This window comes from Eumetopias jubatus, unplaced genomic scaffold, assembly GCF_037043125.1.
Source record: "Eumetopias jubatus isolate StellerSeaLion01/CBP00866 unplaced genomic scaffold, mEumJub1_p1.0 scaffold_14, whole genome shotgun sequence".
In the NCBI taxonomy this organism is placed as follows: Eukaryota; Metazoa; Chordata; class Mammalia; order Carnivora; family Otariidae; genus Eumetopias; species Eumetopias jubatus.
In genome coordinates this window covers 11,764,480-11,785,058 of record NW_028274820.1, presented here as the reverse complement: position 1 = coordinate 11,785,058, position 20,579 = coordinate 11,764,480, and positions in this window count along the sequence as shown.

The following is a 20,579-nucleotide window of genomic DNA, read 5'->3' as shown; positions in this document are numbered from 1 at the left end:
CATTGGGTAGGGTATGTGCTATGGTGAGCGCTGTGAATTGTGCAAGACTGGTTGAATCACAGATCTGTACTTCTGAAACAAATAATGCAATATATGTTAAGAAAAAAGAAAAAGAAGTAGATAGCAGGAGGGGAAGAACGAAGGGGAGTAAGTCGGAGGGGGAGACGAACCATGAGAGACGATGGACTCTGAAAAACAAACTGAGGGTTCTAGAGGGGAGGAGGTTGGGGGGATGGGTTAGCCTGGTGATGGGTATTAAACAGGGCACGTTCTGCGTGGAGCACTGGGTGTTATGTACAAACAATGAATCATGGAACACTACATCCAAAACTAATGATGTAATGTATGGTGATTAACATAACAATAAAAATTTAAAAAATAATAAAAAATAAAATAAAATAATAAAATAAAATAAAATAAAATAAAAATGGGATATGTTCTGTGAACAGAGAAAGAGAAGTGCTATGGAGGGCATGATAGAGGGGCCTAACCTAAACCAAAAGATCTGGAAAGACCTCCTTTAACCTTCAAAAATTGTCATAAAATTTCCATCATAATAAATGGCCAATGGATACTGGTACTTGTAGAAACGCTCACCTTAAGTCTTGAAGTCATCAGTGGTTGAAACAAATTGACCCACACTGAAAACAGTAAAAATTCCAACAGTTTTTTTCACTCTTGCTGGTGGACTTGAGAAGCAGATAGAGAAGGGATTAATGGGCTCTCAACCCCCGTATAAGACATGCCAACCATCTCCAGCCACGTCCCCACTAACCCGACCTACTGACTACTGCAGTATTGGCCACGTATTCCAGAAGATACCTAGAAGCATCAGAAGACCTGGGAATCCCCATCCTGGGTAGCTATCTAGTACAAAGACTTCTACTGGGGGCTGGGTGCCCTCCAGCAGCTCTTCTAGCTCCAGCCCACACTCTCCTGACAGTTACCTGTTCCCCTCTGTGGTAACCTCTGGGTTCTGACCAGCAGTGAGCAAAAATAAAGTGGAGTGTCAGAACCGCATCAGGCATAGAGGAGGAGGATGCCGTTGGGGTGTCCCCTGGAAATTACACAATACAGTTTTCTGCTCTAGACCCTGGAGTCCTCACTTCTAGGGGCAGCTTGAACTCCTGGCCTCCTGGTGAGTTACTTATCCACCTTCGGATACTTCATTGCCACCAGAGTAACCTGAATCCCAAACTCAATATTTTTTGAGGTTATAAAACATTCCACTACCTTCTTCTGCTATATAACATTTCCAATGTCAGCACTTTTCTAGCTAGACTCTGGCCTAGAAATTGAAGTTCACACATGCTAAGGGAAGGACTGCTGGTCTAATAATTTCAGTCCTACTAGAAATACCAATGTGTCTGGGCCTCGTTCAAATCATAATAATATGTTGGGCTTGTTTTTGACATTTCATCTGAGATGCTCCAAAATTCTGTGGAAAATTCAAACTCACTAAACACCTCCATGCCCTTAGGAAGATAAAGGAAGTTTTGAATTCTTCTCCTCTGGCTATAAATATACAAGTAGATGCAGGAAGAGAAAAGAAACGATTGCTTGGTCAAGACGATCCGGGGGTGGGTGGGTGCTAGGAGCAGGAGGCCAGCATGTGTGAGCGCAGAGGGAGAGTGATCCAGGTCAAAACCAGACAGATAGGCAGGGCTGGACCTCACAGAGCTCGGAGGATGGGACCAACAACCTTGGTCTCACAGCAAGGCTTAGGAAGGGTTTTAAGCAGAAGGTTTGGCTGAGGATAGTGTATTGAAATTGCATTTTTAAGCAATCATTATCCAGTGGAAAGTGAACTGAGGGGAAGGCTGGATGTAGGAAGACCAGCAGGGAGGCGTTTGCGTATGGGGAGAACTGGGTGGATTTCAGAGGACAGATCTGTTAGGGCTCGATGATGGCTTGGCTTCAGGGAAGCAGGAGAAGACAGTGTCAAAGATGACATTAAACAACTAAGAGAGAAAGATGTGGCACCAAGAAGCCAGAAAAGCCAGGGGGCAGCCATGGGGTGTGGGATGCCATAAAATTCCAAGAGTAGAGACAGAATATTCTCCTGAGAGGTTATAATAATACTCACAAAGTGACTACTTCTGTACACTCTGAGGGTGGTGTCTCACCACCATGCCCTAAGATTAAACCAACTGAATACAGTAAGTTCCGGTTAGGTGCCAGGCGCTATAGAGCTGATATCATCTGATACTCGAAAGGGCAGATGGCTCAGTTAGGCAGGGCTGACTACTGCTCTCACTTTCAGAGGAGGAAACGGGGGCTCTGAGAATGTACAGTTGCAGAAAGCCGCTCAGCTGCTCACAGCAGAGCCTGGCCTCTACTCCAGATCTTTCTGACTATAAAGCCCAAATGCTTCACCACATGATTTTGCGCTCCTTCATAAAGAGTCTAAACATGAAATGCCTAGGAATTTGACTGAAATAAATGATTGAGCTTCACAGAGGGAAAGACATATTATAAACTGTATTTCCAAACCAGGCAGGAACTTTACAAATACACATTATTAGTCACTGGGGTTCTGGATGACGCACCATGCCCCGGATCAGCACAGTATCATGTGCTGTTTATTAGAAAAATAACTCCCATTGCAGATCGCCAACTGGTGTGTGTGCAGCCTCTGAGTTATGAAGGACAGCACAAATACCTATGTAAGGAAATGGAAAAGTAATGATCTGCCTCATTGAAAGAGAACAACTTACTTTTTCCCCTAAATGAAATATTATTAGATTTTGAAGGGCATTAACGTAAAGGAAATGCACTGAGGAAATGCTTTTTGCAGTTTCTACATGTGTTGAACATATGACCGGTACCCCCAGGTAGTTCCAGCCCGCATTTTGGCCAATTCCTGGGGAGGAGTTTTGCTTAAGGGAAGATGAGCTCCAAGGTGTTCGTATGGAGACCCCATGGAAAGAATACAGTGGGGGCGGATGGTGGTAGACACAGCCTTAACAAAAAGAAAAAGAACTCAGTTACCGAGGCAGAAACTCAGGCGTGTGGGAACATACACGTAACAGGGACGATGGTGGTCTTTTCTCAGTCCTCGCTTTCAAGAGATTTTTAGGTTCCATGTGGATAAATGCCAACAGAGACCCAAAGAAGGGACCCAAGGCCCCGGTCTGAATAATGCCTTCCCTGATTGATTACAGACTGAAGATTCCTTGTCACAGAGAGGACAAGGAGACAAAAGGACACTGTATGGGACCACTCGGGGCATTTTCAGGACAGGCTCGAACTGTGAATAGTGAGATGTTCGTAACAAGAACCTTGATTTTCCTTTTAATTTTGCAGAAGCGTAAGTCCGTGAAGTTGATGGAGCAGGAAGTAGAAGGGGCAACGTGGTGAGAGCAGAAGCCACTTTGCTATAGGACCAGAAAGGGAAATAACCCAATGTCCCAGGTCGGCTTCAGAGATTAAGGAAGGAAGTGCCCAAATCCAGCCCCAACTCCAAACTGGTGAACTCAAACCTCTTACGATTGTTACATGTTTGGTTCAGAGAGGACACTGTCCTCCTTTTGTCCTCATCTGCTGTATGGCTTTCCTACACAGAGCACAATGGGGTGAAGGGGTACCGGCCGCATTGGGGGTGCCATCTGGTGGAGCCACCGGACACACTGCAGATCCAGGCAGAAATCAGCCTCACTAAGCAGAGGGTTGCAAAGGATGCTGCTAATTTTGGTTTTGCCCGCTCTGTACCATAGGCTCTTGGCTTCACACCAGTGAAAGGCTACTGATTCAAATATTTGTATATGACAAAACTGAGACCCTAAACTCGGTAATGAGAATTACAGCCATTTCTAAATCTCCTCAAGATGTAGACATAAAAGCTATGTGCAAATTATACATATATAAACTATATGTTAAAATCCATCTCTAGAAAGGAATAAAGTGGGGACCAAATGAATACTTTTCATAAAAAGGAATACAGTTGTTTCTGAGATTTTGCTCTCTGAATGTATATATTTTCCCAGTGGGTTTTTTTTTTTTTTATGTTTTAAATCTTAAGTGAGGTCAAACATTGTTAGGAAGATCACAAATGAAAAGAAGCAAGACAGTATCACAGTTCCAATTAAAAGGAAGATTCTTAGCTACATTGAAAATGACAAATTAAGTCTGACATTGGCCCTGTGCCTCACCTCAGAGAAGGCCCAGCAGCAGCAGTAAATGATGGTGACATCACTTTGAAAGGCTAGTCTGCACCATCCCTAAAGAGGCTTCTTCAGCAAGAAATTCTAGTACTGGGTAGAGAACAACATCCAAATCCTCTTTGCTGGAACTGTCTCTGCCTCTAACTGGCATTGTTCATGACTTCTTTATTCTACAACAAGTTCTTTTTAATATTCAGTATTCCATGAAATAGTTGATATGGCAAGAAAAAGACAACATACTTTTGGCCATCGATTTTTTTTAATTTAAAAAATCATTTTAAGTGTTTTTTTTTTTAAACCCACTATTTTTGTAGGGTTCGAACTTTCACACCAGTCAAGATTTTATCATTATATCCAGTGAACTCTAATGGAGATACGGTGGTTTCTGATGTCTAGTCTCCAGTTCCTTTACACTAAGAAACTGGGGCTAAAAGCAGGATGAAAGGTGAGTTCTTATTTGGTATAGACATTGTATGTCCTCTATTATTCATGACTGTTGGGCTTGGTGTACTGGGAGCTCCCCCTCTCATTTCAGAGACAGGATGACTTCATTTTTTGCTTCAAGAGGAGTCTCTAGATGGACTTCTATGCATGTCTTTGTTGACCTCCATTAAACTTGTCAATTTTAGCTTTAACTCCAATGTGCTGTGGATTTCCTCCTTCAGACTGAGAGGTCTGTGTCTGATTTCTCTCTCTGGGCTTGGAGTGCTGGAGTGAGAACTCTGACGGGTGAGAAAATGTTCTAAAGCACACCACACAGGTGCAGTAATGTACTGCTTGGAGTCAAAACTGCAAATGGATCCTCTATTGCACAGAAACATGGTGGCCAGCCATCATTCATGTAACAATAAACAGCATTTCTGTTTCCGCTCTGCCACAGACAGTAGCTCAGTATACAACTGCTTAATCACTTCATGCTCAGTATTATGTATTACATCATACTAACACCTCCTTCTAGTTTCATCCAAAGATAGTGCAAATTGCAGGAACACTCCATCTTGCCTTCTCACGTGGCATCCCCAAGAACATAGCACTTCCATTTCAGATGACAAACAAGATTGGTCTCCAATCTTCTTTGAATGGCAGGCCTGGCATGGTCACTTCACAAGGGAGCTGTCAGCTCTTAACTGAAAATCACTCCTTGAAGTGATTTATAACTCTGCTATAAAAAGCTTTCATTTCAGCTAAAACTTGTACTTTCTTTCAAGTTTTATGACAAACACACACAGGCAAAAGCAAGGGTGTACGCATGAGCACAATATGCTTGCACACATGCATGCACATGGATGCACACATGCACACACGACACTTCTACCCTTTATTCTCTTATAAAAAAAGAAAAATGAATTTTTCAGAATGTTCTAAGGCAATTTAAAGTAGGTAGAGGCTATTAGCCATAAAGCTTTAAGAACTGCCCCTTGACACCACCTTTGATTGCCAGCACCCCTATTTGGGATGGCATGTGTTTGATGGTTCTTTTGAGTACTATACTGTTGCAGTGTCTTTTATACTGACCTTAGTGATGGCAGGAAGGTGGCAACCAACTCTAATTCCATAGAAGGCAAAAAAGAAGCCAACTGCACAATCTTGTCAAAATGTCTAGTCAATGTTTGTGTTCGGCCTTCTTCTGCCACTCTTCCACGTAAATAACCCTCTTCCCATTATGGTGGCACACTTTCCTGTTCCCAGGGCCATATGATGGAGAGCTAACAGGTAAGCTGGCTTCCACCTATTTGGTCTTGCTGCTATGATACATGCAGGAATTAAAAATAAATGTACTCCTTATGCCAATAGGTTCAGGCTTTCCAGACTAGCCAGATGTAGGGCTGTGGCCTCTTCACTGGTTTCTGAGATGCTGGGTTTCAGTTAGGGTATGCTTCATCCTGGAAAAGAGCCAAAGTTTAGATGAAAGTCCTTAGTAGAATGTAGAGAGAGACCCCACTAGCTGACTTCCCCAAGCATTGTTCTAGGTACCTTGAACGGCAAATGCAGAGGGAAAGGCAATGTTCCGAAACAGAGCAGCAAGACACTGAACGGAAGTCAACAGCTCCTGTAGAGTGACATACATTGCAGAGGGGGAGTGAACCACATTCTCCAAGGGGGTATATTAACTCACTGTGAATTAGGGAGTTTGGTAAACTAGACTGACTCATTCAGATGAAGTACTTGACACCACCTGGCAGGAAACAATGAAACCCATTTTGCGTTGATTTCCTAGGTGATCTCTGAGAGAACCTAATTCATGACAAGCAGTTTGGTCAACACTGATGGAAGTGCTCAGGTTCACTACTATGAGATGGGGTATTCCACACCCCTCCTATATGATTTTTCTTTTATCTTGCTTAAACATCACTCCAAATCAAAGGTGAGAAGCTCAAATTCAGGACCGATCTCTAGCCGGCTTCAGCTAATTTGTTAGTACCATCTCATTTGATAGCTTTATCTTGCAATATGACTTACACTCCTAACCTGGAAACACAAACTAATTCCTATATTCTCTTGTATTATTTTATAGTCGCTGCCACCAGGGCTGAGGGTGGGAGGGCACATTACAATGCTAGTAGATTCAGGTACTATTAAAATTATCAGAAGATTTATTAGGCCCCAGGAGCTGTCAGAGTAGCATATCAGTTACCCAGGGCCCTCATCTAAAAAGGAAAAAGAGATTAAAAACAAATTAGAAAAACATAACTATTTATAGCATGTAAAACTCAGATTTGTGTCTACCATGCTAAGCAATTGTACTCCTCTCAAGGGTTCTGGAGGGGAAAAAAGATTTTATGAGTTTAATTTAGGAGTTAGTGCTAACTCAACTTAGGACAAGTCCCTTAATTGTAACCACCTGTTCCAACACCTTTAGAAAGTGGAAAAGCACATCTAGATCCTTATTTACTCTATGGATATGTCTGTGCCATCTCATAGTAAAATTACATGGGGCTAGTTTTCATGTTCATGTCACCAGTTCTTGTAATAGGAATGGAATTACATAGTGCATAGGAAGGTTGTGTTTGAAAAGGACCCCACTTCTCCATCCAGTTTGTTCAATATCTTGATTGGAAGTGTATTTTGTTCAACATAAATTAAAGTGCCTCTTGCAGGTGGCATATAAGATGATAGGAACCTCCTTCACTTAGAGCACAACAAAATCCAAACATAATGTAAATATCTGCAGAAATAAAATTTACAATCCAAGAGTCTCCTAAGATTCATGCAGAACAAACAGGGTGCTACAAAGATAGCTAAAGACAGAATGCTATACCAGGTAGACATGCTCAGCCTCAAGTCTAGAAAAGGGATTCCAAAGTACCAGAACTGAGCAGTGTTGACCCAGGGAAGAGGCATATGGGTCATATTTTGTTATAGGGCAGAAAGGGCAGATGTCTCCTGCTGAGCAGTGCTCATGATGATGCTTTGAGTCTTATTAGGTGCCTACACAGACAAGAGCATGGTCTTGCACAGTGTCTCTAACACTTTATATCATATATCTCAATTTGTGTATATTTATTTATAAATTACATTTAATTACTACTGTTATTGGCTAATACGTCCAGGGACAATATATTCTTAGAGCCAGATTATCCTTAGCAAGTTCTGTGAATTCCTATCTAAAAGGTTTTCTTGGTAACTATATATCTTTGGCCAATTTGTTATCAGATTAGAATGTACTGTCATGGTTTTAACTTCATGATGTGGCAGAAGGACTTGGAAGAAATGTAATTGCCATACTTTTTAAATGTTTTTAACTTGGTTTGCATTATTAGAAATATCTTCAACTCATGATTTCTTTGTGGAAATTTTTTAAGACACTTGCAAATACTTGGTTTAGTTTAAATGTGATAATATAATATAATATGATAAGTTTATAAATGCAAGTCTCAGTAAGAGCAAATGAGTGAGGTCGTGCCTATTGTCCCTCTAGCCTCACAGCCACATTTGGAGAAGGTGAATGAGATTCTGATATGCACATCCCTGACACTGCATATTGTAAGTTGGCAAATTTCATCTCTTTCCTATTTTAACATTAAAATGGAAACAGAAATTTCCAGTCTTGTCCTCTCAGCACCCAGTGGGAAGTCTTGCATACCTGTGAGGAGGCATATCTTCTTAATTACGGACATTAGTGTCTCAGTCATCATTATGACAGGTCCCCTACCATCAGTTAATAAATCCACACTGGAAGAGAACATGATGATAAGGATTGTGAATAATCTGGACAAAGTGATAAGGTGTCGTACTATAAAATAGCAAACTGTTCCAAGATAAAGAGGCAAAGGCAAATCTCTACACCTGAAAACCAGACACAGATCCAGGGGCACAGTGTGGAGATTCAGGGTATACCACTGTCTGCTGGTTGCCCAAACGCCAACTAGCGTCCGTGGGCCCCATTAGATCATCACACTCTCAACTACAACTGGCCACTTTGTCCTTTGGACATGCCATGTGACAGGCTTTTCCATCGATTAGCTGTAAAATGGGGGAATGTAAAAGACCACACAGGTCTTTATATCTGTGTGAGTGAGTATTTCTGCTTAATGCTTTATAAGCATTTCTGGAGGGTGCTACAAACATGAAAAACTTGCTTAAGTCTCATCAGACCAATGGCTGACTCCTGAATTAGCTCATAGTTCCTTCAGTACCCCTGAGGTGGTACCCTAGTCTACTTCTCCCCGTGGGACATCTCTGGCCACTTGGTAGTTCAAAGGCAGTCTTAGCCACAAAGCCTTTCTTATCTCCCATAAAAAGATTTCTTCCACCTCTATACTTTGGTAATAGTTTGTACTCAGTATAGCTTTTATTACCTTTTTGTGAGTTTCTTTCTCCTCACTCAAAGTTAAACTCCTTAAAAGCAAAGATCGTGCTTTATGTTCTTCCAAATATGGGGTGTGGTGCCTTGAAAAGCAGGCACTCTGATTGTATGTAGAAATGTATTACATTGACCCTCATGCTTTGGGATTCCTGGGCACCCTTTTCTAGTACTTTCTTTTTAGGCAGTAGGTTAAATAGGTCATATTTTAGTTGATACCATAAAAGATAAGTTTGCAAAATATATGGCAATCCAAGGTGAGTTCCACATAGGCTTAACGGATTATCTGCGTGGATTGTAATTAGAACTTAAATTCCACTCACACCTGCCAACAAGACAATCTCATAACTCCAAAGGAAAACCCCTTCAAAACATGCTTTTAAAAGTCACCCTAAATATTTTCGCACCAAAATGGACCTTGCAGAAAAACTATTTTGATGCATGAAGGATCAGCTAATCAGAACTATGGAAACACAACTGTCTTACAGACTAAGGAGAAAATATTTGCAGTGTGTGTTGGGTGTGACGAAAATCTAGTTTTAGAAGTTCCAGCAAAATAGAATGTCCCCAGTTTCCAATTCCCTCAGTTCTGGAGCATTCCCATGCTTCTTCTATTCTATGCCACTTTTTGGTGTTGTAGAAATAGTAGCTTCCCCACAAAGAATGATGTGTGCTCAACATCACCGAAGGCCTTGCAGACCAAGGCAGTAAACTCTGGTCAGGAGTCTGGAGCCCCAGGATCAGTGCCTGACTTCATCCTGGGCAAATTTTTTTGCTCAGGGGTTCTTCACTGTCTCCATTATTCAAAGGAGAGGAATGATCTCTGCCATGGTTAGAGGCCTGGGAGATGGATAGGAAGACACTAAAAAGACTTTCTGAAATCTCTACTAGAAAAGTGTGGTTAAATGATAATTACACACCAGTCCAGTTTCCCAAGGAAATTATGTAAGCAGGGAAAAATGGTACAGTCAAGAAATACCGTCTAATGTCAGTTAGTCTGCAACATATTCTAAGTGGAAAACATAAAATCCCTAGATTTTTCACTTTAATGAGGTCAAGTGAAATTTTAAAAGTGTTTCACAGGCTCAGTGAAATATGAATCTTTTTTTGAAAGGAGACACCAAGGCATATATTTAAGAAGCAACTCAAAAAAGGTCGTAAACAGTTCAGTGTGTGAGGTCTGGACCTAGTCATATGAACCTGCCCGTGTAACATTACCATAATTCCTACAGCAAAGAGTACATAGTAAAGAAAATAATGTCAAAGCAGTGGTAGAAGACACACTCATTTGTTTTTGAGATTTTTTAGATCAAGAAGCCAGCAGACATACACAACTCCTTCAACAGAAAATAAGCACTCTTTCTCGCTAAGCATTAGATGACTGCCTTCTGCATGAACCAGTTATTTGCAGTGTGAGTTACTGGTAATCATGTCCAAAGCTCCTGTGCCTGCACTGTGCTGTCCTTGATCCAACTCTTTGATGTACTAGATATAAATTCACTTTTTCACTGAATCAGCATGTGTTACATGTTGGCTTCTTCTTCCCAAATTGCTTTGGTTTTCTGCACAAGTATGCTGCTTACTTTGGCTACAGTCAAGATGTCCTACCTTCTGGATGGCCTTGTCCAGTCTGCTAGCCCCTGGGAGCCATGATGAAGCGGAGAGGAATCTGGTTCCAAATTGATATTTGTTTGTTATTTTTGGAGCTCTCAAGAAAATTACAGGAAAATTGATTCTCTTTAGTGACCTTCTGCACCTACTCAACCCCTTCTGTTGCTCTAGCATAGTTTTATTTCCTTCTCTCGTTAGGGTTTTTGTATATGTGCCATGAAAGATTAATAGAATTGATGAAAATCATTTTGCCTAATTAGAGGGAGTTTTTGAAGCTCATACAATGAAACTTCATTTCCTATCTAAGATCTACAGATCAAGCATTCCATTTCTTGCTGATGTAGTTATTTGGATATATTCACTTGTCATGAAAACTTGAATTACCTTATCCTATTAAAAAAGGGAATGCTTTCTTTTTGTATCTGATCTTTAGGATGGATGTTTATATATAATGTCTGTCCCTAAATTATTTCTAGTTATTAACCAAGCCAATCAACTGTATTTCACTTTGTATCTCAGATATCCAGTTTTATCATACCATGACTTCAAAATTAGGTTCATCTTGAGCTCCAACCTTCTTTATTTTTTTTTTTTAAAGATTTTATTTATTTATTTGAGAGAGAGAGAATGAGAGATAGAAAGCACGAGAGGGAAGAGGGTCAGAGGGAGAAGCAGACTCCCTGCTGAGCAGGAAGCCCGATGTGGGACTCGATCCCGGGACTCCAGGATCATGACCTGAGCCGAAGGCAGTCGCTTAACCAACTGAGCCACCCAGGCGCCCTTGAGCTCCAACCTTCTTATTAAGGAATTTGCCCTGCCCCACCATGGTGTCACGTTACTCAGGCCTGGGCTCCTCCTGTTTCTTAGCTCCTTGAAGCAATCCTTGGGACACCCCCACACTATGGGGAAGTCCACTTTCCTTGAGAAGTGATCTTGGGCAAGAGCCCTGCTCTCTCCTTGATGACTTAGCTCCAAGCTAGTAACCTTGGTGTCCCAACAAAGATTAAACTCCAACCTTGAACCATATTTCACCAAAAACTCAGGTATTAGAGAAGGAAAGTGTAACTCTGGACTGGAAGTGTGAGTTTCTGAGCCCTCAGTCCTGTCCTGTCTTCAGGGGTCTTCATGCAGTAAGCCCCCTTTCTCAGGCTAGCTCCCAGCTTATGTGCCTCAAACTCCCTGTCACCCTCAGGCCATCCAGGGACTAGTCACCCTCAGAATCCAGGCCCAGCTAGCTCCCTTAGGTCCTGAATACCATACCACTCTGAATACCATCTCCTCCCTCCTTACTTTCCGAGGCTAAATGCCCTATTCCCCGGTAGACTGACATGGAAATATTCCTTTCCTCTGGAGGAAACTCCCAGCAGAAAAATTACATCAGAAAATCTGTGAAACATACCAAGTGCCTGATTGATCTGCTTTTCTATAGGTACTCTCTTCCCTCAGTCCTTGGGTCTCAGCCCTGGAGTTCTGGAAACAATAGCTGCACACACAGAGCTGCAAGAAAAGGCCACAGTTTGAAGCAAAGTGCCCTCAGAATCAGACAGGCCTAGAAATGCTGGAACATGCACCCCCCCACCCAGCCCACCCCTGCCCAGACAACTATGTCTCCCAGACAGAAGTTTGACCCAATCTTCCTCAAAAATTTATGTTATCAAATAGAACACTTAACTTCTCATTCTCAAACATCTGTGTTCAGGTTAATACTGACTTTACATTTCCCTCTAGAACAGTGGGTGAATATTTGATTTACATTTTTGTAAATAAATGGCAGACTCAAGTGGTTTTCCCAGACCAAAAGCAACAATTTGCCTCTGAGGTAAATTCATGTCACTACCCTTAGAGACTGGAAATTGCTTGCAGCTTTAAATGTTTTCCTTCTTTTCCCAGCTACTAAAGATCAAGTTTCTAACAATATCCTAGGGTGAGTGCCAGCTAGGGTAACCCATTGCATGTCTGTGGAATTATGAGAACCATGGCTATTTTGAAGTATCTACTGACTATACAATCATATACACCAGGGGTTCTCAAAGTGTGGACCTCAGACAAGCAGTATCACCTGGGAACTTGTTAGACATGGGAATTTTCGGGTTTCATCCAAAACCTACCTACTGAATGAGAAACTCTGGAAGTGAGTTTCAGCAGCCTATATTTTAGCAAGGCCTGTTGGTGAATCTGATCACTGGTATACACCAGCCATAGCAAAATGTTCCAATAGGAATGATCGTTCAGGGGGCAGGCTCACTGGGGAGATGCATATAATATCCTCTAGGTGCACCTTCTGGGTTCTGCTGCTGCCCTTTGGGCCTAGTTAAGAGGGTCACTACCCAGTGCACCCCAGGGATCACGAACTCTATGATAAAAGATGCTTGACTTTTCCTTGTCTATGCCAACAGATTTTAGAAAGTTCAGTAACTACTTGAACAAATAAGGATTATGGGAGAGGATGGTGAGAGCTAAACTGAACCACCAGGGCAGAAAAGCAGGGTTGAGAATGCTTGAGAGTGTGTGGGGGGGGTGTAGGGTTGGGGAGGGTTGGCCATGATCACAGCCACTGCCCCAAGAGAACAGACATTGTCTGCTGTTTTTTAAGTTGGCAGCCCTCCATGGCCCAAAGTAGATGTCCAGCAGACCAATTCTCCAGATATCTGTTCTCTTGCTCCCCTATATTTAGATGGTGTCATCCTAGAAGGCCCTTAGAGCTACCTAGGAGTCTTGAGTCAGACAAGCTTGAGTGGCATAAGGGGAAGGACCTACCCTAGCCTGTCTCCCAGGGAACCTAAGTTAGTGCTCACCCCAGGTTCCCTCAGGAATAGTTTTCATCTCCCTCTGCTCCAGGAGAACCATGCACCCTGTCAGGCTGAGGACAGGGGCTGGGCAGGAGGAGAGCACTGCCCTCAAATCATAAAGGCTAATTCAATGAGCAGGGGTGTAGACATAGTTTGATATGTAGCCTTCCCATATTTAGGCATGGGCTATATGGGCCTCCATTTGTGCTTTTCTTCCAGGCAGTACTGAAGGTATGTCTTCAAGGTTTAATATAGTTATTAAGAATTTAAAATCAGTTCAATCAATTAAACAGTGCAAGGCCCAGTACTAGGTTTCATGGCTCATGGAAAGATGACTTGAGTCTATCTCTGTCCTCAAGGCTTATATTACTTAGTAGGTAAGGGCAGAGATGTGCACTGCCAACTTATTGCACACCACAACATAGTATCAACCCCAAGATGTCTACAAGGAGAGTCCTGTGGAAGAACAACAGAGGGAGAGGTAGTATTGACCTTAAAAAATCTGAGAAGGTACTTGGAAGACATGAGATTTCAGTAGCTCACCAATCTAAACTTTCTTATAGCCTTGGGAACCACCCTGGGAAAATGCCCCATGCCTGTCCTTGCCTGACAATAAATAGTAAGTGGTAGGGGTACCTGGGTGGTATAACTTGTTAAGCATCCTACCCTTGGTTTTTTGGTTCAGGTCTGATCTCAGGGTTGTGAGAACGAGCCCAACGTCGGGCTCCGCACTCAGCGAGGAGTCCACTTGGGTTTCTCTCTCTCTCTCTCAAATAAGTTAATCTTTAAAAAAAAGAGTAAGTAGAAAAAAGTGGCTTCTAAAATCCAGCCTTCCCCTGTACAAGACCATCTAGCTCAGGTTCCAGGCGGAGTTTGGAAGGGCGGGCCAAGAGTGAATGCTTCCATTCCGGTGATCAATGCATCTGTGCTGTGACCGTCTGCTGGTAGAAAAAGGAAAGTCTTCTTCCAGGATATATTTGATAAAATTTATCCCCCAGAATGACTTATCATATGTAGTAGTCACCTTGCAATCAAAAAACATGCCTCACCATGAATTCTCCTTTGTAACTGTCTTGGAGAGTAGCACTTTTTGTTCCTTTACTTCAGAGTCATAAACTAAATGAACTAACTCAGAGGTTGGCAAACTGTGACCTGTGGAACCAAATCCAGCCCATTACCTGTTTATATACATAAAGTTGTTTTGGGCCATACCCACACCCATTTGTTTAAAAATGGCAGAATTGGTAGTTGCAACAGAGATGGCTAAGTCCATAAAGCCTAAAATGTTTGCATAAAACTCTTGCCAATCCCTCACCCATCCAAAGTCAATCAATAAGCTGGCAGGAGAAAGTCTCCAAGTTCCTCATCAAACCCTAATATCTGCTTTGAATAGCTTTGTTCAGGGTTGAAGAATATTATATCTCCTAACAAATGAAGGCCAGAGAGTGAGGCAGGTAGCACACATATCAAAGTCCTGGAAAACAACACAATTCCCTGCAGATGGTTTGAAATGAAAAGACTTTGATGACAGGTCACTTGTGGAGGTATGACAAACTTAAGGGGACAAACATGGGGCATTCAGGCAGCCAGAGGCGGGCAGTAGAGGCAAACGTACCAGCCCAGGGCTGAAGAAACAAAGCAGGAAAGAGGTATAGAGTCAGGGAAGAGTGTCCTCTTCTGGGAGCTACAGTCATGGGTGGGCACAGCTGATTCTAAGGCAAAAGATGTAGTTTCTAAACTGATGGGGATGTTGAAGAAACACCTTCATGTCTTCTTCTGTCCTCCCATATGTTATGGGTGCCTGCCTCCAACTCGTTGAACCTAAACCAGAAGCCAGAAATCACTAGAACCCAGGTGATGCAGTCCAAAATGTTCAACCTTCTGGAGTGCAGAGAAGGGCAGGCAGATTGAGGTGTAAACAAAAGGGTGACTGACCAGCACACAGATGCCCCAAATCCATAAGACGTGAAGTAAATGTCACATATGTCAGGGTATATTGATTAGAATTTCTATTACAAGTAGAGAAACCCAACTCAAACTGGTTTATATAATGAGAAAAAATGCATTAACTCACATCAGAGGAAGCCCAGCATTAAAGGGCTGCAGGGTGGGTTGTTTTAGTAGCTCATGATCACCAACAAGGAGATCTAAGTATCTCCCTACTCTACCCGTCTCAGTAAGGTCGGCTTGATTCTAAGGCTGGTTCACCAGTAGCAGTTAAGAAAACGCCTTCTTGTTCATGACCAGCGATGGCCAGGGCTGAGGAGGCAAGGAGGTGGGTGAACAAAGTTCAAATTGTTCTCTCTCCATTCCCACTAGCTTAGAGATTGTGTTTGTGTTGGCAGCTGGATACATATTCATATTCTCTCTCCTTCTTGCTTTCCTCTCTCAACTAGATTTTTTTTAAGTTATCCTAACTCTCCTTACATTTTGCTAGCTCTCATTGATTTAGGCCTGACAATTCCTGAACCAGTCTCTGGCTAGGGGAAAAATTACCTACACTGGGTTAGACTAGCTATCTGAAGAATAGAAGGGATGGGGGGGGGTGTCACCTACAAAGTCTGCTATGTAAGATACTATAGCAAAGCACTACAAGATTGTCTTCTTCTGGGTGTTTCCTCTGTTTGTGTCACTTCATCTATAGGTATCTGCCACCCAGATCTTTATCTGACACATGAGGCTTCTTCCTGCAACAGAGTAGTTTACACTGTGGAATGGTGTTATATGCTTTTGTTCAGACCTGGAACAGAATTCCTTACCCAAGCAGTTCATGAGACCCAAGAAAAGCCACAAGAGAACTTATGGGAAAGGAGAAAGCTACCAAGTCTGAGATTCTAATTAGATTTTCTCCCCAGTCTTTGGTAAATCACCCATCCTTTGTGCTTTAATTTCCTCCTACATAATGGAGATATATGATGGTTGCAGCCCCACAGCAAGAGAAATTACATAATGTGGGCTCAGAGGGTTTAACAACTGCAATTAATTTGAAGACCTTTTAAGAGTTGCTAGGTGTTTTTCACACCTTTCTTTGTCCCGGTAGGTGTTGGGTCCCATTGCTAACGTCTCCATTTGGTCCTTGATGGATGAGTTTTACATCAATGTTTCAAGGCAATCCCAGAACTTGCCTACATGGGGATTTTTCACCTCATCATGAGCACTCTATTGCCACTGACCTAATCCTAACCTTCATCCCATCCAGAAATGGCCTAAGATTTTAATTTAGTTTGTACAGGAAAGTGTCAACAAAACAACTTACCTATTACTCCCAGATGTTAAGATACTGAATGGAGGCACTCTGAGAGGAGAGTGTAATCATGATCTTGACAGTTACTTGTCACTGGCAGTTGGCTCCCTGGGATCAGTAACCATCAAAAGGCAAAGACTTCTGTTATATAACATTGAATATATAACAGCTAACTTTGGGTAAAGCTGCATTAAAATTGGGAGGCTCTTTATTTTTCCAACATATTTCTAATACTTGGCCAGGCTGACAAAATTGTTGACCCTGGTTTGTGGACCAAAGTAGACTCACCTCAAGGTTTTTAAAATCAAAACACCCATTCTATGGATAGGCACGATGGCAGGAGCCTCAGCAGGTGTTTGGATATCCATTTCTAACAGCAATTGAAGTACATGAACTCAGTATTTCTTAGGACATCAGTAACTAAAGTCCTGGCCAGGATAAATAAGTCAGGATCCCGGCTTCTTTTCAAATCCAAATTTCACTGTGCAAAACCCAGGCACATGTTTATAGTTTCCAAGTCATTTCTTTTACAAAAAATTAATCTAAAACTTTGACATTCCATAGTACTTTCATGAGTTTCCATAGCAGCTTTTCTATCCACAATGCAATAAATTCCTTATGAAAATTATTATTATATTAATCAGCAGTGACTCATTTAAATTATAGTTTGTGATTTCTTATTTTTAAAAAGGTCCAATTTCATTTTTATCACTGAAAGTTTATTAAGTTTATTTTTTACTTAAAATTCACATCACAACTCAGAATGGGAAATGCCACGGAAAAATTGTTTTTTAAACCAAGAATTTTGCTTCCAAAAAGAGAGAATGAGAGAATAAATGAACATGATAATGCCAATAATTATGTGCTACGTGATTTTTATAACCAAGCAGTTTATTTCAACTGCTTTTGTGGGTGGTGCAAAATATTTGAACAAGTTTTCAAACCATTTGGCAATTTATTAAATATTAGTGACTGTTATTACAGGTTGAGTTGTATGATCTATGGTTGATTTATTTGTATGGAAACCAAAAGGATACAACCAGGCTAACATTCTATTTTGAAAGTGTTATGCAGTACCTGACTCACATTTGAGCCACTTAACAGTGTACTTTTGGGCTCTGAAAGGAGGAAGCTGCTGAGGAAGCAAATAGGTTTCAAGGAACTAGGAAAAGCTTTTGAATGGTCTTTGAAAAGCTAGTTAGATATCTATGCACAACCATAAACTGACAGCCTGTGAAGGTAAAAAGAAAAACAAACCTCAGGTGTGTATAGTTACATTGATTTTAGAGTATCTCACCTCACCAACCCTAATAAACACTCTCATCAAATAACAATTAACTCATATATGATGCTAAGAGAACCAAGAATCCCAAAATGGATGGGCTTAATCATTTTCTTCTCCTCATTTAGTAATACCAGCAAAAAAGTAGGTGGAGAGATTAATTTGATGATAGGCTAGGTTAAATTTGCCACTCTCACTAAACAAATACATTCTTGTTTTAATCACAATAAGTAATGAAGAAAAGGATTTCTTTAGCAACTCATAAAATTATTACCAAGTCCAGAACTTAGGACAATGTTCATAAGAATGCATTTAAACAGTAACATGAATTGGTTGACTGCTTTCAATTGCCAATTCTTAAAAATAATCTGACACCATAACTTCGTCCCGGCCACCTTTGGGGATGACCAAGCTGACCACAGACTGGTCAATTTACATCGTATCAAGTGTTGTCTTTAACTAAAAAAGGAATCCTCCCCTCTCTTCCTGAGAGTCTGTAAGTTCTATGGGGGCAGGCATCATGACACTCTTCCCCATGCTAGTAACATCTACTCAAAATAGCTATGCAATAAATATTTATCAAAGACATGACAGAATGACTGCATGAGTGAACAGCAGACAGAAAGTGCCCAGGAGTTCTCTGTCCCTCTGTGTGTCTCTGTGTCTTTGTCTCTCTCTCTCAAGAACTATAGAAGCTGCAAGGTTTACTAAAGGATCACCCCAATAAAATCCAAGGATTTGGGATGCCTGGGTGGCTCAGTCAGTTAAGCATCTGACCCTTGGTTTCAGCTCAGGTTATGATCTCAAGGTCATGGGATCCGGTTCCACATTGGCCTCCTCACTGGGCATGGAGCCTGCTTGAGATTCCCTCTCTCCCTCTCCCTCTGCCCCTCTCCCACCTCCCTCTCTAAAAATAAAAATAAAATAAATACTTTCTGGGTACTTTGTGGAAGGAAGGAAAGGAAGGAGGGAGGGAGAGAGGCAGGAAAGAAGGGATGGAAAAAGGGAGAGAGAGAAGAGAGGAAGAGAGACAAAAACAAAAATAAAACAAAACTGAATTATATCAAGAACAAGGGTAATCTTGCAGTTCAAGTAGCCAACACTTAACTGAGAGAGTAATAAAATCTTTCTTCTACCCAACTACATTTTCGTTTTAATAAGTATAGAAATACTTACTCAACTAGAGTGATATTTAAGCATTAAAACTCATAATTATCCTCAGCACAAAATGTAACAAACATTTTATTGTTTTCTAATTAAATTTATCAGTTTATCAATATTTTATTTTCTTATTTTTTTGCCATGCCCAAAAAGGTCTTCCTTTTAACAATATTAGCTAAAAATTCTCTTTCAGTACTTTTGTAGTTTCCCTGTTTATAGTTAGTCTTGCACCCATTTTGTGTTTATTTCAATGTGGAAAGGGATAAGAACCCAAAGTACTATTTTCCCCTGATAAATTTTCAACTGTTCAACGTCATCAATATTATGCCATGATTGTTTTTTCACATATTCAATCCCCATATGTCTTTGGATCAGTTTCTGGAGTCTTCATGCACTTTATGAATTTATACTGATTTGTTTATTTATACTCCCATGCCATGATATTTAATTACCGTAGATTTATGTTATAAATATACCTCTATACTCCAATTAGTTTCTCTGTTTAGGTTTTTCTGGACTTTCCTCTCACAGTCTCTTTACCCATGAACTTGGAATTTAGTTAATTTGTTCTAAAAATATCACAGTAGTATTTCTGTTGTGCTCACAATAAACTTATAAACTGATTGAGGGAGAACTGACCTCATTAGGATATTGAATCTTGCTACTAAGGGTCGGAGATACCCCTTCCAAGTTTTCAATTTTTCCTTTATGTTTTTCAGTGATTTTACATTTTCCTCACATAGTTTTTGCATAATTCTAATTTTCTTCCTAGACATTTTCTCTTTTTTACTGTCGCTGCATTTTTTTCTTTATCGCATTTTTTAAACATGAGGTACACATTAATCAAAACCATTTAAAACAGAATTCAACAATCATGAAGATAGAGACCTACAGGGGTTTTGCAGCTCTCTGGTAGTAGGCAGGGAGAGATTAAACTGTGAAATGTGTGATTAAGTCATTCCTGAGGAGTTTGTGAATGAGATGAAGAGATGCCATGAATTCCCATGGCCACTATAAATATGGGGGAGTTGTCCAAGAAGAATCAAAACTATTAAGAATCTGAAAGCATATTTTATTCTCCTGAAAAGGGGAAGAGAAGAAAACAATGAGTCAGAACAGAAGGATGAAGTCCTACACAAATAGACTAACCATTTCCCTTGTAATGAACAGCTGCTGTTTTCCAGAAAGAAATGAAGGAGCTTAAAATCCTCAAGTGCATGGATCTGGGCTAGAGCATGATACAGGCTCTTCACTAAAATAATAAATGCTAAAAAGTTGCAAAAAACAAACAACAATAACAAAAGTAATACTTCTTGGGATGTGTGGGTGGCTCAGGCGGTTAAATATCTGCCACCTTTGGCTCAGGTCATGATTCCAGGGTCCAGGGATCGAGCCCCATATCGGCCTCCCTGCTCAGCAGGGAGTCTGCTTCTCCCTCTCCTGCTCCCGCTGCTTGTGTTCTCTCTCTCTCTCTCTCTCTCTCTCTCTGGAAAATAAATAAATAAAATCTTAAAAAAAATAATAC